Source organism: Lissotriton vulgaris, chromosome 7 (assembly GCF_964263255.1).
Source record: "Lissotriton vulgaris chromosome 7, aLisVul1.2, whole genome shotgun sequence".
In the NCBI taxonomy this organism is placed as follows: domain Eukaryota; kingdom Metazoa; phylum Chordata; class Amphibia; order Caudata; family Salamandridae; genus Lissotriton; species Lissotriton vulgaris.
In genome coordinates, this window is record NC_141695.1 from 294,684,913 (window position 1) to 294,699,518 (window position 14,606).

The window sequence follows — 14,606 nt, forward strand, 5'->3', positions numbered from 1 at the left end:
GAGGTTATAATCTGGTAAACCAAGCTGATTTACACTCCTTCAAGACTTAGCCTGAAGGCTGCTCTCTATAGCTACCACTAGGATAGCTTTCAATAAAGGTTATCTTAAACCTATCATCAATAAGGGTTGTTTGGACTGGTGCAATGTCCCCAGTATAACTAGTGGACAGCATATGCCAGGCCAAATTCTCACACTTAACATCACTGTAGTAGATGGAAAACAGGAGATACAATGTACACAAACTGCACCATGGGCAATTGTGAGCAACTTAGGGCCAGATGTAGGTAATTCATATATACCGACTGTTAAATACCGAATTTTACCGATTCGGTATTTAAGAGTCGGTAAATATGAAGGGGGGAGATGTGGGTATTACAGATTCTGTAAATACCGAATCGTTAAGATTCGGTATTTACCGAATCTGGAAATACCGATTTGGTAATGCCCATTGATTCCTATGGGCATTGAAGCCCATAGGAATCAATGGGCATTACCGAATCGGTATTTACTGATTCGGTAAATACCGAATCCTGCAAGGGTGCAGGGGGTGCCACTTTGACACCCTCTAGCACCCCAATTCCGGACTTGTGTGGCATGTGACACCTGGATTCGGTATTTTACCACCCAATTGGATTGGGTGGTATAAATACCGATTCTTAAAGCCCTGTGGCACTCTGACATGTGCCAGCTACATCTGCATTTACAGAATCGGTATTTTACTGAGTCTGTATTTACCGATTCGGTAATTTTACCGAATCGGTAAATACAGAATCGGTAAAATACCGATTCTGTAAATGCATGCCCTACATCTGAAAACCCTAATACCGGTCGGAAACGGCCAAAATCGTCCGTTTCCGACCGGTATTAGGGCTCCTACATCTGGCCCTAAGTGTCTAATCTTCTAAGAGAGGGGTGCCTGATGTGGAGATGTTTGAGTTAATGGTGACTGGCCTGGGAAGGGAGTACTGGACTGTATGCCATGGATCAGTAGGCTTCTTCTTGCTCCAGGCCTTGCAAAGTGGCCTACTCTTAAAAGATTTCTAATCACTGTGATGTAGACTTTAAAGAGCATTGCCTATGGCAATTTTTATCCTGTGAAGACCTGTAGGTCACTGCTTATTGTTCTTAGACAGTCTTTACATCATTCACAATGGCTGACCATGGGTCACATTCTATTCCCTCTTCATTGTGCCACTCCTCTCTTGCCCTTGTGTATACCTAAAGAGCATTTGCTATGGCTGCAGAGGCAAAAATACCTTTTTTATGGACAACCCACAATATTTTGCCTTTTTCCAGATACTATTTTTTTGGCTTTAGAACTTTGTGCACTTTTCCACTGCTAAACAGTAGTAATGTAGCTGTGCTTCCCATCTAAATCATCTGTTATGCATTGGAACTCCCTATTTAGTCTATTAAACTTCCCTATAGGTTAAATGTAAATCAATCAATCAACCAGGGAATTGTAAGCGCGCTACTCACCCGTGAGGGTCTCAAGGCGCTGACTGGGATGGGGGGGTCTGCAGATATGTTTAGCCAAAGAGCCAGGTCTTGAGGGTCTTCCTGAAGGTGTTCAGGGAGGGGGCACGTCTGATGTCTGCCGTTAGCTTGTTTCAGGTCTTGGCTGCAATGTGAGAGAAGGATCATCCGCCTGCTCTGGCTCTGTGGATGCGCAGGTTTTGGCCAGTGCAAGGTTGGGAGATTGGTGGTTTATTCTGGTTACGTGGAAGTTGATTCTGTCATTGAGGTATTTGGGTCTGTTGTTGTGTCGGCATTTGTAGGCGTGAGTGAGGATTTTGAAAGCGACTCTTTTCTCCACTGGGAGCCAGTGGAGACTTAGTAGGTGTTGACTGATGTATTTGTGTCTGGGATGCCAAGGACGAGTCTGGAGGCGGTGTTCTGTATTGTCTGGAGTTTGCTGAGTAGGGACTTGTTGATGCAGGCGTAGAGTGCATTTCCATAGTCCAGTCTGCTAGTGATGAGTGCGTGGGTGACTGTCTTTGTTGACTCAGGGAGATCCACTTAAAGGTCTTGCGGAGGATGCAGAGTATGTTGAAGCAGCTGGAGGTGACGTCGTTGACCTGTCAGTTCATGGTGAGTGATGAGTCGAGTACGATGCAGATGTTCTTGACGTGGTCTGAGGGGGTAGGTGGGCTTCCAAGGGCAGTCGTCCACCAGGTGCTGTCCCATGCAGAAGGGATGGTACCAAGGACGAGGAATTCTCTCTTCTTGGCGTTGAGCTTCAGGCAGCTGTTGGTCATCCAGACTGCGACGTCTTGCATTCCCTTCTGGAAGTTGAGTTTGGCAGTGGTGGGGTCTTTGGTTAGGGAGAGGATGAGCTGGGTGTCATCGGCTTACGATACGATGTTGGGGCTGTGTTGTCGGACGATGGCTGCGAGGGGGGCCATGTAGATGTTGAAGAGGGTGGGGCTCAGGGATGAACCCTGTGGGACTCCGCAGGTGATTCTCGTGGGGTCGGAGAGGAAGGGTGGGAGTCTGATCCTTTGGCTTCTTCTGGTGAGGAATGATCGGATCCAGTCCAAGGCTGTTCCTTGTATGCCTGCATCATGTAGTCTGGTGACTAGTGTATGGTGGGAGACTGTGTCGAAGGCCGCTGATAGGTCGAGTAGGATGAGGGCTGCAGAGTGGCCTTGGTCCAGGAGGGTGCGGATGTCATCTGTGGAGGTGAGTAGGGCGGTCTCTGTGCTGTGGTTGCTTCGGAATCTGGATTGGGTCAGCTCGAGGACGGCGTTCTCTTCAATGAATCGTGTCAATTTCCTGTTGAATGTTTCCCTGCAACTTTGGTTCCAAAGGGGAGGAGCGAGATGGGCCGATAGTTTTTGAGGTTGGTGGGGTCAGCTGTGGGCTTCTTGAGCAGAGGTCTGACTTCTGTGCCTATTTTGAAGCTGATGTTGATGGTGCATTGTACTTCGGGTGCGATGTCAGCCACGGCTCTGTGGTAGATGGGAGGGGGGCCGGGGTCAGTTGGGGCCCAAGTGGATGTTTTTCATGGTCGAGGCGGTGTCTTTGGCCGTGATCGATGTCCAGTTGGAGATGTTGGGCTGGCTGGTGTTTCTGGGAGGCGAAGGGGGCCGTCTGTGGCGCCTGGTGGATTGTCGATGAAGTGTAGTTTGTTGAGGCGATGGAGTGAGGTGCGATGAAGTTGGTGATGGTTGTGGCGAAGGGCATTCAGGGGCCGGGGGTTCGGTAGATGAGGGTTCCTCGGAGTGTGGCTTTGGGGGTGGTCTGGATCTGGAAGTGCAGGTGTTCGGCGGAGGGGAAGGTTTGCTGGAGGTGGTGAGGCAGAGGGTGCTCTTGTGGGCGATGGCTAGGCCCCCTCCTGGGTAGTTGGGGCGGTCTTTCCTCTGGATCTTGCATCTATCTGGGATGGCAGTGCTGATGTTGGGGGTGAAGGATGCGTTGGTCCAGGTCTCTGTGAAGAAGGCGATGTCAGGTGAGAGAGAGTGGAGTAGGTTCCAGATTTTCATGCCGTGTTTGTGCACGGAGCGTATTTTTAGGAGGATGTATTTTAGGGTGTTACCGGTGCTAGCGTCGGCGGTGTTGAAGGCTGGGGTGGCGGTAAGTGTCTGGTGGCAGTGGAGGCCTTGATCATGCCTATGGCATGGAAAGTTACATTTTATATGAAGGCTGCAGTGAATCTTTACACCACCCATATATATGATGCAAATACACTCTTTTCTGCCAGACACACCACTGTTCTCAGGCTAGGCTCCAGTTTAAATGCACTACAATGACACATGGCAGGGATAACTGCCTTTGCCATGTATAATACACCTATTTTTATGTACACATAAGTCAGTGTACCCTGTAAGCTGACAGGACAGGGTGTTTAATATAAATAAATAGTGCACACTAAGTATTGGGGTTAGTGTGCCCCCAGAGTGGGACAAAACCAAAAAGCTACTTTGCTTTGTAGGTTTAGGTGGGATTAAAACCTTCATTTTTCACTGTTGCTTGGAAAAGGACTAGAAAAATGCTTCAAAGTTATTTCCTGCTTAGTTTTTAAGATCTAAAAGCAGAAGGAGTTTCCTGAGAATTTCTCAGGAGCCTAATGCACTGCCCTTTCACTCAAGTGAGTGTACATGGTACATTTTTCAAACAGTTCTACTATATTAATCATAGGAGATTCCAATTTAACATTGTAAACATGCAATAATAACAATTCAATAAAACTTCGCAAATGCCGTTGGTGAATTGTTGCTCGATGATTATTTAATCAGTATTCATGTAAAGATGTTGTATCATCACAAATTACAGAATTTCAGCAACATTGTTTGTTTGTGCGTCCCAATGCATTTTGGGATTAACAATGAGTTTTTAAGATCTGACATAATGGTTAAGTCATAGTTTTGAAACCTTAAGCAGAAATCTAACTTAGAAAACTTTTAATTTAGGCTGTTTCAGCCAGAACTGGCATAAACCAGTTCTGCCACTCATCATACCTCTAAAGCTGGAATGCAAATTCTTAACGGGAGAGTTCACACCTCCACCTCAGAAGACAATATCTTGACTCTGGACCCAAAAAAGGCCTGTTGGTGTTAACTGCTGACCACTAGCAGGGATTAGGTATCTGTGAGTGGAGAGAAACAGTGAGCAGAACAAAGAGCAGCCTTAGCACTACCTCTTTTTTTTGGAGATGTCAAGGAGTGCTTTTCTTATTTATTCCCATAACACTCTTAGGCAGCTAATCCCCAATCACAATAGGTGGGAAAACTAGTTCTGAAACGTATTACACTTCCAAAGCTACTGCAGGTAACAATTTTAATTCAGAGGACAAAGCCCTGTCTCTGGGCAACGGAAAGGACAATGGATTTTAACTGATGACCAGTTAGTGGAGATCAGCTATCTGCAAGTGGATAGTAGCAGTTGGTAGAACAAAGAGTAGCTTTAGCACTACATCTTTCGACTTGGAGATGCCAAGAAATGATTCTTCAATTCATTCCTGTGACCCTCCTAGACAATTAGGCTGCAGGCACAGTCAGAAGGACAACCACGTTACACCTTGGTAGATAAGGGAGTGGCCAAGTAGCTAAAGGCAGGATTGCCTAGTAGCATCTGGGTCCCACCATCTTGTAAAAGAGGCTCCTGGGTAATTTTACAGTAAGTACGTGCTGCATAAAGAGTTGAGGGATGTAAGAAAATATGTATGTTTGTGCAATATAGTTCCTCCAGTCACTGGCTATGGTGGTCAACCTTCAAGCTGGGGAACCAGGTTCAAGTCTCGGCAGGGACGCTTAACATCTTGTGATTCTGGGCAAATCACTTAATCTCCCCATACCTAACAAAAAAAAGTGTGTGTCCGTCTGTAGCCCAACTGATACTCATGTAAATCCCTCTGATACTTTTGGATCTATATTGCGCTGTAGAAAACTCAACATAAAAAATACGTCTATACTGCGCAGGATATCTGGCTGGAGGTGAATAGAATGGATGTGTGATCGTTGAGGTGGTACATTGCCCTTGTTCGATCACCTGAGCAGGGAAATTCATCAAGGAACTGATTATCCTACCCTAGCTCTCGGTTAGAGGTGGCCTGTGGAGCAAATCTGTCTTTTCTGGCGGTCACCCCAGACTGTTCATCTTCTTTTACACCCTATTTTTGCTGCCTTCAGGAATTTTTGCACTTTATCACTGCTAAACAGTAGTAAATCATGTGCTGTACAATGAAATTCCCTATGGGGACTATATAACTTCCATATAAGTAGGGTGACCAGATGTCCCATATTTGCCCAGACACCCCCAGTTTTTCAAAAGACTGTCCTGGTGTCCTGACACTTTCTTCTAAAACAAATACATGTACCATTATTTAAGAGAGGGTCAGGTGAACCTGCACATTAAACACATTTATCACATTTCAACCGGCCCTCACTCAAAAACCGGGGACAGAAATTTGCTACTATAGACTGCCTGCTGTGCTGCCTTGTCGCTTTCAAATAGCACTGTAGGAGTTAATGAAGCGTCTTTCAGGGCTGCAGAGCCCATAAGTCAAGGCGAGGCTCACCTGCCGCCTGACCCTGGAGCTCTTCACAGAAAAGTGAGGGAATGTAAATAGGACATTTAGTTATATTTCTGTGTCTGTGCCCATCCTGGTTTTTCGTTCGGAAAATCTGGTCACCCTACATTCAAGTCCAGTGTAAATGGTGCCTGAAGTGTACTTGTGGGATAAAAAGTGAAATGTCACATGTGGGCTGCAGTGTGTATTTACAACACCCACATACATGACAGAAATAGATTTCTGTCATGAACACCACCGTGGTCTCACTATCTTGATGTTTAAATGTACAGCAGTGACAAATAGCAGGGAAAACTGCTTTTGTCATGTAGCAAAAGCCTATTTTTATATATTCATAAGTCATCCCTAAAGTGTGCCTTGTAAGCGTAGGGGGTTTTGTTGCTAATATATAAAAACAGAGCACACTGCATATTGGGATTAATGTTCCGGCACAATGAAATAAACCCCCAAACTATTTTGCTATGTAGCCCAAGCTAGACCTTTAGGCCTAAGTGGTAATACAGTTTTTCTTTTCCACCGCTGCTTGAGAAAGGGTTAGAAAAATGTTTTAAAGTCATTTCCTGCTTGGCTTTTAAAATCTGACCCAATGTTGAAGTCATATTTTTGATAACTCAAGCAGAAACGAATCTTTGTAAAATTGTACTTTAAGCTGCTGAGCCAGAACTGGCTTAACGCATGTTGTGCCAATCATCCCAACTCTAGAGCTTAAATACACATCTTTGGCTGGAAGAGTGCTTCTTCTATTTATCTCCAGGAGCCTCCTAATCAGGCTGCAGCCACAATAGGAGGATAACCAGTTCTGACCTTGTCTGGTAGAGGAGTGGCCAAGAAGCTAATGACAGGCCTGCCTGGTGGCATATGAGTCCCTCTTTTTTGAAACAGAACTTTTACGTAAAGCAAAAATGAAGTGCTATAAAAAGAGGTTGGGGGCTGTAAGAAAAAATGTAGGATTGTGTGGTAGAATTCCTTCAGTCCCTAGCTAGTGCACAGCATAACTCTGATCCCTTCACCATCACCTCCTCAGAACATTCCTAGACCTTAGAAGACTCTATCTGAAAAAGGCAGCCCTGCTGGAAGAAGAATCCTTACATCTAACTCCAAGCTTTTGCTGTGAGGAGAGGTCTCAAACAAGGACTCAAATACTAAAGGACCATTGCACCTAGCTCTCTTTCCAACCCTAACTTTTGTCTTTCCAAAGTGGTTGATTTTTTAAAGGTGTTTTCGTCTTGAAACATTAAAAAAATTCACATCTCCGGTTCCCCTTAACTTACTTTAGTGAACTTGATGTCCATTTGATTATATGCTCATCATATTTGTCCCTATTATTCTGCATTGGTTGGGAATTTTATAGCAGTATGCTCTTTACTATATGGCTGTTGGTACTTCTTGAACTTAGCACACAGTTCTCTATGGATTTATCACACACTTCTCTATGGACTGTCTGCTGCTCTTTCTACAGCTACTAGTGCTTGGACAGGGATGCTCTCAGAACAGCCGTTTGACCTAATCAGAGTGGGTGTAATGAGTTGGTAGGGATACCCAAATAAATAACCCTAATCGCTGACAACTGCTTTTCTTCGGTGCATGCCTGTGGATTACTTCTCATCACTCCTGGATAAACTCGGCTTCTTTAAAATGGCTGCCTGTATCCAGGCCATGTTTGCATGTCACGCACGTCATCTGAGGGGAAAAAATGGAGCACCTGCAATGTATCCCCTGCTTGCTTCTGTCACTCTTTGTCAGATGCTAAAGACCTTATCAACACGAAATTAAAGTACACCTATTCTGTCTCACTTCTCATCACCTATCAGGTGTCTAGGCACAGCAACCCAGACAAAATAAGAGTACCACTCTTGTCACTCAAACACAACCCCAAACATGCTTCCCAGGTAGGATACACTACCATTCAACATTATTCGGATCAAGTAACCCCCCCTTCTGCAGTGTAACGTGGTAACCGCTCTATAATGTCTTTCAGCAGATGATATAGCTTAACGGTTAGAACGACCGACTTTGAAATTGGGGAACCAGATTCGAGTCAAACATCCTGTGATTCTGGGCAAATCACTTAATCTCCCCATGCCTACAGAAATGAATGTGTCTGTAATAAAGTTGGTGCTCATGTAAAGCGCTCTGATACCTTCGGGTCGAGTTCGCTCTATATAAAACTGCAACAAAACAAAATTCTCTTGTAAGCGAAGCACTATATAAAGGAAGTTACATTACAATACAGTGGTTTCCCTCTAGCGCCCCACACTCCTCTTTGCCTAGAGCACCTAGTGGTCAATAAGGTGAGGGGGCAACTACTGGGATAAGCTGTTCATGCGAAAGATAATTCCCTTTGGGCACCATGCTTTAGCAGGGGGCGGGACGCTGCAGTAGCTTCTGGTGCTGATAAAGGATGCTGCGCGCTGCCTCCTTAACAAGCCCAGTGCCTTTAGCTACTTTAAGATTCTGCTTCTCAAAGGGGCCATGCAGTAAATAGAAAACACTACTAGTCTCACAAAGCCGCGCAAAACCTTCTAGAACGTGCTTTGCTAGATGTCTGCTTGGGTTTCGTTCTCCGGATGGCACCTTTCAAATATCCCTCTGATGCAAGTCAAAGGGATCGTACAGTACCCCTCGCAGATCGATCGAAAGCTCTCTTCTCCGTTTTCGAAGACGCAGCGGTTTCTTGTGCAAACCTCCCCATGCGATGTAAGGGGTGGATTTTAAGGCTCAACGTGGTAAACGTACCTTTAGAAGCAGCGTGTATGTACTTCAGGCTGCTGCCGGTTCTGGCAGTGCACTTCACTGACCTGCAAAGCATTGTGGGAGGAGCAGGGCGGCCTTTGGAGTCAGTGGTTAATAATTATATAATTCCAGGAGAATAACAGCTTCTCTGCAGGGGAAAGAGCAACCGACTTTGAAGCTGGGGGAACAGGTTCGAGTCTGGCGGGAGGCTCAAGCATCCTGGGACTCCGGGCAAATCACTTGATGTCCCCGTGGCGAAAATGAATGTGTCTGTTTGTAATGCAACTGGTGCTTATGTAAACCGCTCTGATGACTTCGGGTCGAATTCGCGCTATATAAAAACTGCAAACGAATGCCATGCCACCAAGCTACAGCCGCGATTCACAAATATGTAGATTCAAGATCAGAAACTGAGTCTGATGTTTTCAGAGGAGATTGAGGAGTCTGTAGTGAGAGTGTAGGAAGAGTACTGCAAAAATAAGTGAGATCAGGGAAACTTTACTTTTGTTCTGAAAACTAAGCTAAAACCTAGGAGAATAAATGACACCAGAAGCTTGCTTCAAAGTGTCATGAAGAAATGTGGGTTTACAAAGAAAACAGGTCCTGCTTTTTTGATGCCTATTCATTGAATGGTGTATGTCTGAGTGAATGTAAGAATAAGTAAGTGAGTGGCAAGAGATGTATGCGAGAAATGGGTGAGTGAGTGCATGGAAGAGCGTACGAACTGGTGGGTGTTGGATACATGATTGAGTAATGTGCAAGTGCATATATGAAAGAGAACCTGATTGCAAGCATGGATCTATGTATAGGAAGGAGATACAGGTAAAACTAGTTCAAGTTTACCAGAAGTTTAATGTGGGCATCTAGAATCAAACAATGAATCAATCTTGATTAGGTTGGAAAAACCATAAAAGATAACAAGCATTTGCAATGCAATAGGTCACACATTACTTATAGTTTCAGGTATTGGTGTTGCAAATAATAAAGCTCATACCTTCAGTAATGCGAGACCTAGTGCATTGTAAATTCTTGCGTAGTGAGCCAGGAACCAGCATTGTATGTCCCAGTGCAGCACAGCAACAGCTCCTAGAGGTCCCTAGAGAGCAAGGCACCAGCACTGCATGTCTTGGTGCCGTACCATAAGCTGCTCCTAGAGGTCCCTAGTGAGCAAGGCACCAGCACTGCATGTCTAGGTGCCGTATCGCAAAGTGCTCCTAGAATTCCCTAGTGAGCAAGGCACCAGCACTGCATGTCTCGCTGCAGTACCGCAAGCTGCTCCTTGTGCTCCCTAGTGAGCAAAGAATCAGCACTGCATGTCTAGGCACAATACCTCAAGCTGCTCCTAGAGGTCCCTAGTGAGCAAGACACCACCAGCACTGCATGTCTACAAAATTGGAATTATTGGCATTATAAATGGCGGTGTTATTTACCTGTGTGTTACAGATATGGTGGTCCTAGACGTGAACTTCCACACACAATATTTGATATTATTTCAAAGAATTTTTCTCAATTCTTATTCTACATGCGAAATCAATCCTGCAATGAAGAATTTTGGAAACAAAAAAGGGAAAAAAAAAAAAACCACAATAGCCCAAAAACAAACAGGTGTCCAGTATACACACAAAAGAAATGTGCAATCGTTTTAAAAGTAGAGTAGAGAAGACTCTACTGTTTATTCTCAATAAAATTCCTCCTCATGGTGCAGTACATAAATATGCAGTTATTAAGAAACAAAGGGGTTACCAAAAAAGGGTAAGGTGCATAGAGTGAGAAGTTCAGTGCTCGTGTGAAAGAGAGAAAGGACAGAGCGGTCGGGGGATGATGGATTACACAATTGTCTTTGAGTCCAAGGCTAAAATAATCCTTGGTTTGGTTCAATAGGAGCCTGCCCTCAACAGTTTTTGCAAAGAAATGTCAATCTTTTTGTCTTTGCGGCGATCAATTCGCTCGGAGCTTCGTATCTTCAGAGGGGGTGAGTGGGCAGGGGCATAGGAGATGCAGGCTCAATGCAGGGGAGATTGTCGACGTTTCGACCCAAGGATACGAAGGGCAGTTTATATCCTCATGGACGGGTCTTCATCAGGACGGGAAGGTGAAGGGAAGGAGCTAAGTTACATTATACTCATGTAACCCCAGCTGTGTGGGCGGACACCTGTAACAAAAATGTAAGGGCTAAGTATTTCAAACCAACAACATGAAGGTTTTGGACTGAATGACAGTACTCCAAAGGCACTCACCCTTTAATGGAGTGCCATTATGCGAAAAGATCAATTCGGTTTATGAAAGCCGTCCAAACGTGCTCTCGAGTACTGGAGAGAGAATGAAAACACATTGCCATCAGTGCTGTGTTTCCTCAAGTACAGTTGGACATGAAAAACATAGACTGGACTGAGACAGTACTACACACAGTGACATTACATAAAAAGCGCTAGAAAACGCTGATTGCACTTACCCTCGCTGTGTAGGGCGATGGATGGTAATTGATTAGTCGGTCGAACAGTATACACGCTGTGTCTGTAGGCAAGAGTGTATAGTTAGCTAACTGGATCAATAGTCCAAAAAGAGAGAGGTTGAGTAGGAAAGCTCAAGGATGCTTATTGCCATAACATACCTCCTCAGTAGAACTGCGCGGCCTATCAATGGGGCTCTGTCTGTTGGCGACTGCTGAGAGATGCTCAGTCAGCGCCAAATTAAGTAGTGGACGTGACGGCAACGTGCACGCCACTATGACTCACGCTAGAGTCAGGGCTGTTGCCTAGCAACATACGTGGATTGGAGAGAAGACAGACTCCAGGCGTATTAGAGGTTTGGAAAACATAGTAAACAAAGGAAACAACTGTATGTAAAAGAAATAATTTACAGGGTATATGTTATACAGTACATAATTACGAGATGCAGGAAGAATTATATACATGTAGGTCACATATTCACATACAGTTTCCTAAGACTGCCCGTAACACAAGTAAAACCAGCAAGTTTACATTAACCATTGTACAGGGTAGCCATTTGCCTTGTTGTTTCCTCATACTCGTTCAGACCCCGGTTGACTGTGTCAAATATATGCATCCATTTGCATTCTCGGAGGCTAAGGGTATTTGCAAAATTCCCACCCCTTACATTCACTTGGACTTTCTCCAGAACCCACCAACGGATGCTTTCTGGCGGGTGACCGAAGGTCAGAAAATGTTCCACCAGGGGGGCGCCCTGTACCTTGCAGCGTATTCTGCTTACATGTTGCAGAATACAAGCTTTAACCTTCTGTATGGTCTGGCCAACATATAGGAACCCACAAGGACATCTGATCGCATAGATAACACCGGCCGAGTTACAGTTGGTTTGTTGGCGCATGGTGTGGGTGTAGTTGTTATGCGTACACTGTTTGATTTCCAGAGTCATGGGGCAGGCTTTACACGAGCCACATTTATAGTGGCCGATCACTGGTGGAGTATTCCAAAGGGTTGTTTGTGTATTGCTGGGTTTGCTGTGAAGCAGGGATCGGACTACATAGTCCCTCACGCTCTTCCCTTTCCTAAACGCATGCATCGGAGGGTCTGGGATCCCTATCTCATCTGCCACTAAGTGCCAGTGGCCGTTTATGATTCTCTTAATGTCACTACTCCTGGTGTTAAAGGTAGTAACACAGGTCATTCTGATGTTAGTATCCTTCTCTCTCGATTTGGGTTCAAGGAGGAATTCCCTGTGGCAGAACCATGCTTTTTTGTGGGCCTTTTTGAGCAATCTGCGTGGATAGCCCCTGTCTGCCAGGCGCTCAATCAATAGCGATGATTCATTGAAGAAATCAACCTTCCGGCTACAATTCCTACGCAACCTCAGAAATTGCCCGTAAGGTAGGTTATCCCTGAGGTTGCGAGGATGATGGCTTGAGTAGCGAAGCAGGGTGTTCCTTTCGCTAGGTTTTCTATAGAGTGTGGTTCGCAGGTGTCCCTCATCTTCAACTATGCTGATGTCAAGAAAGTTAATCTTATTATCACTAAAGGCGAGTGAGAATTGGATGTCGTTGGATCGGCTGTTGAGCCAGATGTGAAAGTTTCTTAAATGTTCCTCACTGCCCTGCCATATCATCAACACATCGTCTATATAACGACGCCATAGTACAATGTTGTCATGGAAAGGGTTGGTCCCGTTAAGTACAAAGTTATGTTCGTTAGAGTTCATGAAGATTATGGCCAGATCCGGGGCAAAACTTGCCCCCATGGCTACGCCCTTCGTTTGAACATAGTAGTCTCCATCAAAGTAGAAGAAGTTCTTCTTCATGGCAATTTCTAGGAGATCCAGAATGAAAGTCGTCGGGACCTGACAAGGTCTCGGCCTCTCATCCAGAACCCCTTTGATGACTTCAAGTGCAGCCTCTTGTGGGATATTGGTGTAGAGTGAGGTTACATCCATTGTGACCAACAAGTTGTTAGTTCGGTCAAAGGGGTACTCATCCACCAGTTGTATAACCTGCATGGTATCTCTTAAGTAAGCCATGGTTGCCTCAGCAATAGGTTTTATGAATATATCCACGTACTTACAGAGGGGTTCTAACACTGAACCACAGCCAGAAATGATCGGTTGTCCCGGGGGTTTGTCTAACCGTTTATGCACCTTGGGGAGCGTGTAGATCGTGGGTAGCCTAGGGTGGCTGTTGTTAAGAAACTCATATTCATGTTTGGTTAGGAAACCATCCTCTAAGGCCTTGCTAGTGATAGATTTTATGTCAGCGCTTATCTCTTTAGTTGGATCTGCCTGTAGTTTTTTGTAGTTGCCTTCCACCCCAAGCTGTGAGATTATCTCAGACTTGTAGTCATCCCTACTCTGTATGACGATCGCCCCACCCTTGTCGGCTGGTTTGATCTCAATATCAGGGTTTTGTTTGAGTGTTTCGAGTGCCCGTCTCTCTTGCTTGCTGGTATTGAATTTTGTGTATTTCTTTTTAGCTAGCACCTGGTTGATATCTCTCATCACCACTTGCTCAAATGCCAGAATTTTATTCGACATCATTTGTGCTGGTGGCGTAAAGGTGGAGGGTGGCCGTAGACCGGTATTGCTGAATATCGGTTTGAAAGGGATTTTGTTAAAATGATGTTTCAATCTCACCTTTCTGAAAAACTGGTGCAACTCAGTTTTCAAATTGAATGTGTTGGGAAGGCTGGTGGGGACAAACGAGAGGCCCTTTTCAAGTATTTTTGACTCCTCTGGTTTCAGGGCATAGGTAGACAGATTTATTATCGAGCTGCTTTGCCTAGTTTCAGGTTGGAATGCTACCACCTGTAGTGTTTCTGCCGGGTTCTGATTTCCCCATGTTGTTCCGGTCTGAAGTGGACCTGTTTCTTTCCTGTTCCACCCCTTCCTTGATTCCAGTTCAATTGTCCGCGGCCCCTGGGTCTCCCCCAGGGACGGCCTCTGCCTTGGTAACCTCCCCATTGTTCCTCCTCTAAAAAAGTGTTTGAGTAGTCAGGGTATGAGTTGCTGCTGGTGCTAGGTCTTTCCTGCTCGTTTTCTGAGTTGCTGGTGGCAGAGGAGTCGGAAAAGGTGGTGTACCTCCTGTATCCACCCCTCCCCCTAGTTGAGAACCTCCCCTGGGACTCCTGTTTGTAATAACCCTCTGCCAGATACGGGTAGACCGTTTTCTTATCGTAAAACTTCAGATCCTTCGCTAGTTTGTCTAATTTAGTCGACTGAGTGAAGGTATCGAAGTCTTTCAGTGTTTTCTCAAGGCGTTCCAACGCTTCTTTAGCGTTGTTCAAAGCCTTGTCGTCTATTATCTCCTTTCTAAGGTCTGCAATTTCTATAGTGAGGAATATATCAACAAACTCATTGAGGCCCAGAAGGGTGGTAG

The 14,606-nt window shown here is 45.1% G+C and overlaps 1 protein-coding gene across 1 annotated transcript in view; it reads right to left on the minus strand.

The window, feature by feature from the left end:
• ASPDH (aspartate dehydrogenase domain containing) overlaps positions 1 to 8,810 on the minus strand; it is a 186,658-nt gene extending 177,848 nt beyond the window's left edge. The window contains exon 1 of the mRNA XM_086930103.1: positions 8,768 to 8,810. The gene's annotated coding sequence lies outside the window, so the exon portion shown is untranslated. The remainder of the gene's footprint in view (positions 1 to 8,767) is intronic.
• Positions 8,811 to 14,606: the final 5,796 nt, after the last annotated feature.